Below are 8833 nucleotides of genomic sequence, written 5' to 3'. Positions count from 1 at the left end.
GCCACATTTGGCCCAAATTTCGACGTTTTGTATGGAAATTGAGCCAAAAACGGGGTTTTGTCGCCAAATCCGGTACTTGCCAGCCTCTCTGTTGATTGTCTTTGTCATTTTCGTGCTCAGCCTGACAGGATACAACAAAATATGGCCAAGGGATCCAAGAGGAGTCGGTGAAAGCCTCGAATTTGGCCACATTTGGCCCAAATTTCGACGTTTTGTATGGAAATTGAGCCAAAAACGGGGTTTTGTCGCCAAATCCGGTACTTGCCAGCCTCTCTGTTGATTGTCTTTGTCATTTTCGTGCTCAGCCTGATAGGTTACAACAGAAAATGTCCAAAGGCTCCAAGAAATCTCGGTGAAAGGCTCCAATTTGACGAAATAATCACAGAATTGACATTACAAGCAAATTCTAAGCATTTCTGTGCATTTGTCGCAAATTTCGGTACTTACCACTGAATTGCTTGATGCCCTTGGGCATTTTTTTGCTCAGCCTGACAGAATACAACAAAATATGGCCAAGGGATCCAAGAGGAGTCGGTGAAAGCCTCGAATTTGGCCACATTTGGCCCAAATTTTGACGTTTTGTATGGAAATTGAGCCAAAAACGGGGTTTTGTCGCCAAATCCGGTACTTGCCAGCCTCTCTGTTGATTGTCTTTGTCATTTTCGTGCTCAGCCTGACAGGATACAACAAAATATGGCCAAGGGATCCAAGAGGAGTCGGTGAAAGCCTCGAATTTGGCCACATTTGGCCCAAATTTCGACGTTTTGTATGGAAATTGAGCCAAAAACGGGGTTTTGTCGCCAAATCCGGTACTTGCCAGCCTCTCTGTTGATTGTCTTTGTCATTTTCGTGCTCAGCCTGATAGGTTACAACAGAAAATGTCCAAAGGCTCCAAGAAATCTCGGTGAAAGGCTCCAATTTGACGAAATAATCACAGAATTGACATTACAAGCAAATTCTAAGCATTTCTGTGCATTTGTCGCAAATTTCGGTACTTACCACTGAATTGCTTGATGCCCTTGGGCATTTTTTTGCTCAGCCTGACAGAATACAACAAAATATGGCCAAGGGATCCAAGAGGAGTCGGTGAAAGCCTCGAATTTGGCCACATTTGGCCCAAATTTCGACGTTATGTATGGAAATTGAGCCAAAAACGGGGTTTTGTCGCCAAATCCGGTACTTGCCAGCCTCTCTGTTGATTGTCTTTGTCATTTTCGTGCTCAGCCTGACAGGATACAACAAAATATGGCCAAGGGATCCAAGAGGAGTCGGTGAAAGCCTCGAATTTGGCCACATTTGGCCCAAATTTCGACGTTTTGTATGGAAATTGAGCCAAAAACGGGGTTTTGTCGCCAAATCCGGTACTTGCCAGCCTCTCTGTTGATTGTCTTTGTCATTTTCGTGCTCAGCCTGATAGGTTACAACAGAAAATGTCCAAAGGCTCCAAGAAATCTCGGTGAAAGGCTCCAATTTGACGAAATAATCACAGAATTGACATTACAAGCAAATTCTAAGCATTTCTGTGCATTTGTCGCAAATTTCGGTACTTACCACTGAATTGCTTGATGCCCTTGGGCATTTTTTTGCTCAGCCTGACAGAATACAACAAAATATGGCCAAGGGATCCAAGAGGAGTCGGTGAAAGCCTCGAATTTGGCCACATTTGGCCCAAATTTCGACGTTTTGTATGGAAATTGAGCCAAAAACGGGGTTTTGTCGCCAAATCCGGTACTTGCCAGCCTCTCTGTTGATTGTCTTTGTCATTTTCGTGCTCAGCCTGACAGGATACAACAAAATATGGCCAAGGGATCCAAGAGGAGTCGGTGAAAGCCTCGAATTTGGCCACATTTGGCCCAAATTTCGACGTTTTGTATGGAAATTGAGCCAAAAACGGGGTTTTGTCGCCAAATCCGGTACTTGCCAGCCTCTCTGTTGATTGTCTTTGTCATTTTCGTGCTCAGCCTGATAGGTTACAACAGAAAATGTCCAAAGGCTCCAAGAAATCTCGGTGAAAGGCTCCAATTTGACGAAATAATCACAGAATTGACATTACAAGCAAATTCTAAGCATTTCTGTGCATTTGTCGCAAATTTCGGTACTTACCACTGAATTGCTTGATGCCCTTGGGCATTTTTTTGCTCAGCCTGACAGAATACAACAAAATATGGCCAAGGGATCCAAGAGGAGTCGGTGAAAGCCTCGAATTTGGCCACATTTGGCCCAAATTTCGACGTTTTGTATGGAAATTGAGCCAAAAACGGGGTTTTGTCGCCAAATCCGGTACTTGCCAGCCTCTCTGTTGATTGTCTTTGTCATTTTCGTGCTCAGCCTGACAGGATACAACAAAATATGGCCAAGGGATCCAAGAGGAGTCGGTGAAAGCCTCGAATTTGGCCACATTTGGCCCAAATTTCGACGTTTTGTATGGAAATTGAGCCAAAAACGGGGTTTTGTCGCCAAATCCGGTACTTGCCAGCCTCTCTGTTGATTGTCTTTGTCATTTTCGTGCTCAGCCTGATAGGTTACAACAGAAAATGTCCAAAGGCTCCAAGAAATCTCGGTGAAAGGCTCCAATTTGACGAAATAATCACAGAATTGACATTACAAGCAAATTCTAAGCATTTCTGTGCATTTGTCGCAAATTTCGGTACTTACCACTGAATTGCTTGATGCCCTTGGGCATTTTTTTGCTCAGCCTGACAGAATACAACAAAATATGGCCAAGGGATCCAAGAGGAGTCGGTGAAAGCCTCGAATTTGGCCACATTTGGCCCAAATTTCGACGTTTTGTATGGAAATTGAGCCAAAAACGGGGTTTTGTCGCCAAATCCGGTACTTGCCAGCCTCTCTGTTGATTGTCTTTGTCATTTTCGTGCTCAGCCTGACAGGATACAACAAAATATGGCCAAGGGATCCAAGAGGAGTCGGTGAAAGCCTCGAATTTGGCCACATTTGGCCCAAATTTCGACGTTTTGTATGGAAATTGAGCCAAAAACGGGGTTTTGTCGCCAAATCCGGTACTTGCCAGCCTCTCTGTTGATTGTCTTTGTCATTTTCGTGCTCAGCCTGATAGGTTACAACAGAAAATGTCCAAAGGCTCCAAGAAATCTCGGTGAAAGGCTCCAATTTGACGAAATAATCACAGAATTGACATTACAAGCAAATTCTAAGCATTTCTGTGCATTTGTCGCAAATTTCGGTACTTACCACTGAATTGCTTGATGCCCTTGGGCATTTTTTTGCTCAGCCTGACAGAATACAACAAAATATGGCCAAGGGATCCAAGAGGAGTCGGTGAAAGCCTCGAATTTGGCCACATTTGGCCCAAATTTCGACGTTTTGTATGGAAATTGAGCCAAAAACGGGGTTTTGTCGCCAAATCCGGTACTTGCCAGCCTCTCTGTTGATTGTCTTTGTCATTTTCGTGCTCAGCCTGACAGGATACAACAAAATATGGCCAAGGGATCCAAGAGGAGTCGGTGAAAGCCTCGAATTTGGCCACATTTGGCCCAAATTTCGACGTTTTGTATGGAAATTGAGCCAAAAACGGGGTTTTGTCGCCAAATCCGGTACTTGCCAGCCTCTCTGTTGATTGTCTTTGTCATTTTCGTGCTCAGCCTGATAGGTTACAACAGAAAATGTCCAAAGGCTCCAAGAAATCTCGGTGAAAGGCTCCAATTTGACGAAATAATCACAGAATTGACATTACAAGCAAATTCTAAGCATTTCTGTGCATTTGTCGCAAATTTCGGTACTTACCACTGAATTGCTTGATGCCCTTGGGCATTTTTTTGCTCAGCCTGACAGAATACAACAAAATATGGCCAAGGGATCCAAGAGGAGTCGGTGAAAGCCTCGAATTTGGCCACATTTGGCCCAAATTTCGACGTTTTGTATGGAAATTGAGCCAAAAACGGGGTTTTGTCGCCAAATCCGGTACTTGCCAGCCTCTCTGTTGATTGTCTTTGTCATTTTCGTGCTCAGCCTGACAGGATACAACAAAATATGGCCAAGGGATCCAAGAGGAGTCGGTGAAAGCCTCGAATTTGGCCACATTTGGCCCAAATTTCGACGTTTTGTATGGAAATTGAGCCAAAAACGGGGTTTTGTCGCCAAATCCGGTACTTGCCAGCCTCTCTGTTGATTGTCTTTGTCATTTTCGTGCTCAGCCTGATAGGTTACAACAGAAAATGTCCAAAGGCTCCAAGAAATCTCGGTGAAAGGCTCCAATTTGACGAAATAATCACAGAATTGACATTACAAGCAAATTCTAAGCATTTCTGTGCATTTGTCGCAAATTTCGGTACTTACCACTGAATTGCTTGATGCCCTTGGGCATTTTTTTGCTCAGCCTGACAGAATACAACAAAATATGGCCAAGGGATCCAAGAGGAGTCGGTGAAAGCCTCGAATTTGGCCACATTTGGCCCAAATTTCGACGTTTTGTATGGAAATTGAGCCAAAAACGGGGTTTTGTCGCCAAATCCGGTACTTGCCAGCCTCTCTGTTGATTGTCTTTGTCATTTTCGTGCTCAGCCTGACAGGATACAACAAAATATGGCCAAGGGATCCAAGAGGAGTCGGTGAAAGCCTCGAATTTGGCCACATTTGGCCCAAATTTCGACGTTTTGTATGGAAATTGAGCCAAAAACGGGGTTTTGTCGCCAAATCCGGTACTTGCCAGCCTCTCTGTTGATTGTCTTTGTCATTTTCGTGCTCAGCCTGATAGGTTACAACAGAAAATGTCCAAAGGCTCCAAGAAATCTCGGTGAAAGGCTCCAATTTGACGAAATAATCACAGAATTGACATTACAAGCAAATTCTAAGCATTTCTGTGCATTTGTCGCAAATTTCGGTACTTACCACTGAATTGCTTGATGCCCTTGGGCATTTTTTTGCTCAGCCTGACAGAATACAACAAAATATGGCCAAGGGATCCAAGAGGAGTCGGTGAAAGCCTCGAATTTGGCCACATTTGGCCCAAATTTCGACGTTTTGTATGGAAATTGAGCCAAAAACGGGGTTTTGTCGCCAAATCCGGTACTTGCCAGCCTCTCTGTTGATTGTCTTTGTCATTTTCGTGCTCAGCCTGACAGGATACAACAAAATATGGCCAAGGGATCCAAGAGGAGTCGGTGAAAGCCTCGAATTTGGCCACATTTGGCCCAAATTTCGACGTTTTGTATGGAAATTGAGCCAAAAACGGGGTTTTGTCGCCAAATCCGGTACTTGCCAGCCTCTCTGTTGATTGTCTTTGTCATTTTCGTGCTCAGCCTGATAGGTTACAACAGAAAATGTCCAAAGGCTCCAAGAAATCTCGGTGAAAGGCTCCAATTTGACGAAATAATCACAGAATTGACATTACAAGCAAATTCTAAGCATTTCTGTGCATTTGTCGCAAATTTCGGTACTTACCACTGAATTGCTTGATGCCCTTGGGCATTTTTTTGCTCAGCCTGACAGAATACAACAAAATATGGCCAAGGGATCCAAGAGGAGTCGGTGAAAGCCTCGAATTTGGCCACATTTGGCCCAAATTTCGACGTTTTGTATGGAAATTGAGCCAAAAACGGGGTTTTGTCGCCAAATCCGGTACTTGCCAGCCTCTCTGTTGATTGTCTTTGTCATTTTCGTGCTCAGCCTGACAGGATACAACAAAATATGGCCAAGGGATCCAAGAGGAGTCGGTGAAAGCCTCGAATTTGGCCACATTTGGCCCAAATTTCGACGTTTTGTATGGAAATTGAGCCAAAAACGGGGTTTTGTCGCCAAATCCGGTACTTGCCAGCCTCTCTGTTGATTGTCTTTGTCATTTTCGTGCTCAGCCTGATAGGTTACAACAGAAAATGTCCAAAGGCTCCAAGAAATCTCGGTGAAAGGCTCCAATTTGACGAAATAATCACAGAATTGACATTACAAGCAAATTCTAAGCATTTCTGTGCATTTGTCGCAAATTTCGGTACTTACCACTGAATTGCTTGATGCCCTTGGGCATTTTTTTGCTCAGCCTGACAGAATACAACAAAATATGGCCAAGGGATCCAAGAGGAGTCGGTGAAAGCCTCGAATTTGGCCACATTTGGCCCAAATTTCGACGTTTTGTATGGAAATTGAGCCAAAAACGGGGTTTTGTCGCCAAATCCGGTACTTGCCAGCCTCTCTGTTGATTGTCTTTGTCATTTTCGTGCTCAGCCTGACAGGATACAACAAAATATGGCCAAGGGATCCAAGAGGAGTCGGTGAAAGCCTCGAATTTGGCCACATTTGGCCCAAATTTCGACGTTTTGTATGGAAATTGAGCCAAAAACGGGGTTTTGTCGCCAAATCCGGTACTTGCCAGCCTCTCTGTTGATTGTCTTTGTCATTTTCGTGCTCAGCCTGATAGGTTACAACAGAAAATGTCCAAAGGCTCCAAGAAATCTCGGTGAAAGGCTCCAATTTGACGAAATAATCACAGAATTGACATTACAAGCAAATTCTAAGCATTTCTGTGCATTTGTCGCAAATTTCGGTACTTACCACTGAATTGCTTGATGCCCTTGGGCATTTTTTTGCTCAGCCTGACAGAATACAACAAAATATGGCCAAGGGATCCAAGAGGAGTCGGTGAAAGCCTCGAATTTGGCCACATTTGGCCCAAATTTCGACGTTTTGTATGGAAATTGAGCCAAAAACGGGGTTTTGTCGCCAAATCCGGTACTTGCCAGCCTCTCTGTTGATTGTCTTTGTCATTTTCGTGCTCAGCCTGACAGGATACAACAAAATATGGCCAAGGGATCCAAGAGGAGTCGGTGAAAGCCTCGAATTTGGCCACATTTGGCCCAAATTTCGACGTTTTGTATGGAAATTGAGCCAAAAACGGGGTTTTGTCGCCAAATCCGGTACTTGCCAGCCTCTCTGTTGATTGTCTTTGTCATTTTCGTGCTCAGCCTGATAGGTTACAACAGAAAATGTCCAAAGGCTCCAAGAAATCTCGGTGAAAGGCTCCAATTTGACGAAATAATCACAGAATTGACATTACAAGCAAATTCTAAGCATTTCTGTGCATTTGTCGCAAATTTCGGTACTTACCACTGAATTGCTTGATGCCCTTGGGCATTTTTTTGCTCAGCCTGACAGAATACAACAAAATATGGCCAAGGGATCCAAGAGGAGTCGGTGAAAGCCTCGAATTTGGCCACATTTGGCCCAAATTTCGACGTTTTGTATGGAAATTGAGCCAAAAACGGGGTTTTGTCGCCAAATCCGGTACTTGCCAGCCTCTCTGTTGATTGTCTTTGTCATTTTCGTGCTCAGCCTGACAGGATACAACAAAATATGGCCAAGGGATCCAAGAGGAGTCGGTGAAAGCCTCGAATTTGGCCACATTTGGCCCAAATTTCGACGTTTTGTATGGAAATTGAGCCAAAAACGGGGTTTTGTCGCCAAATCCGGTACTTGCCAGCCTCTCTGTTGATTGTCTTTGTCATTTTCGTGCTCAGCCTGATAGGTTACAACAGAAAATGTCCAAAGGCTCCAAGAAATCTCGGTGAAAGGCTCCAATTTGACGAAATAATCACAGAATTGACATTACAAGCAAATTCTAAGCATTTCTGTGCATTTGTCGCAAATTTCGGTACTTACCACTGAATTGCTTGATGCCCTTGGGCATTTTTTTGCTCAGCCTGACAGAATACAACAAAATATGGCCAAGGGATCCAAGAGGAGTCGGTGAAAGCCTCGAATTTGGCCACATTTGGCCCAAATTTCGACGTTTTGTATGGAAATTGAGCCAAAAACGGGGTTTTGTCGCCAAATCCGGTACTTGCCAGCCTCTCTGTTGATTGTCTTTGTCATTTTCGTGCTCAGCCTGACAGGATACAACAAAATATGGCCAAGGGATCCAAGAGGAGTCGGTGAAAGCCTCGAATTTGGCCACATTTGGCCCAAATTTCGACGTTTTGTATGGAAATTGAGCCAAAAACGGGGTTTTGTCGCCAAATCCGGTACTTGCCAGCCTCTCTGTTGATTGTCTTTGTCATTTTCGTGCTCAGCCTGATAGGTTACAACAGAAAATGTCCAAAGGCTCCAAGAAATCTCGGTGAAAGGCTCCAATTTGACGAAATAATCACAGAATTGACATTACAAGCAAATTCTAAGCATTTCTGTGCATTTGTCGCAAATTTCGGTACTTACCACTGAATTGCTTAATGCCCTTGGGCATTTTTTTGCTCAGCCTGACAGAATACAACAAAATATGGCCAAGGGATCCAAGAGGAGTCGGTGAAAGCCTCGAATTTGGCCACATTTGGCCCAAATTTCGACGTTTTGTATGGAAATTGAGCCAAAAACGGGGTTTTGTCGCCAAATCCGGTACTTGCCAGCCTCTCTGTTGATTGTCTTTGTCATTTTCGTGCTCAGCCTGACAGGATACAACAAAATATGGCCAAGGGATCCAAGAGGAGTCGGTGAAAGCCTCGAATTTGGCCACATTTGGCCCAAATTTCGACGTTTTGTATGGAAATTGAGCCAAAAACGGGGTTTTGTCGCCAAATCCGGTACTTGCCAGCCTCTCTGTTGATTGTCTTTGTCATTTTCGTGCTCAGCCTGATAGGTTACAACAGAAAATGTCCAAAGGCTCCAAGAAATCTCGGTGAAAGGCTCCAATTTGACGAAATAATCACAGAATTGACATTACAAGCAAATTCTAAGCATTTCTGTGCATTTGTCGCAAATTTCGGTACTTACCACTGAATTGCTTGATGCCCTTGGGCATTTTTTTGCTCAGCCTGACAGAATACAACAAAATATGGCCAAGGGATCCAAGAGGAGTCGGTGAAAGCCTCGAATTTGG

Source organism: Hydra viridissima, unplaced genomic scaffold (genome assembly GCF_058129835.1).
Source record: "Hydra viridissima isolate aposymbiotic clone 2 unplaced genomic scaffold, HvirCarnegie_v1 scaffold_6, whole genome shotgun sequence".
NCBI lineage: Eukaryota > Metazoa > Cnidaria > Hydrozoa > Anthoathecata > Hydridae > Hydra > Hydra viridissima.
Note: the sequence above shows the minus strand (reverse complement) of the source record.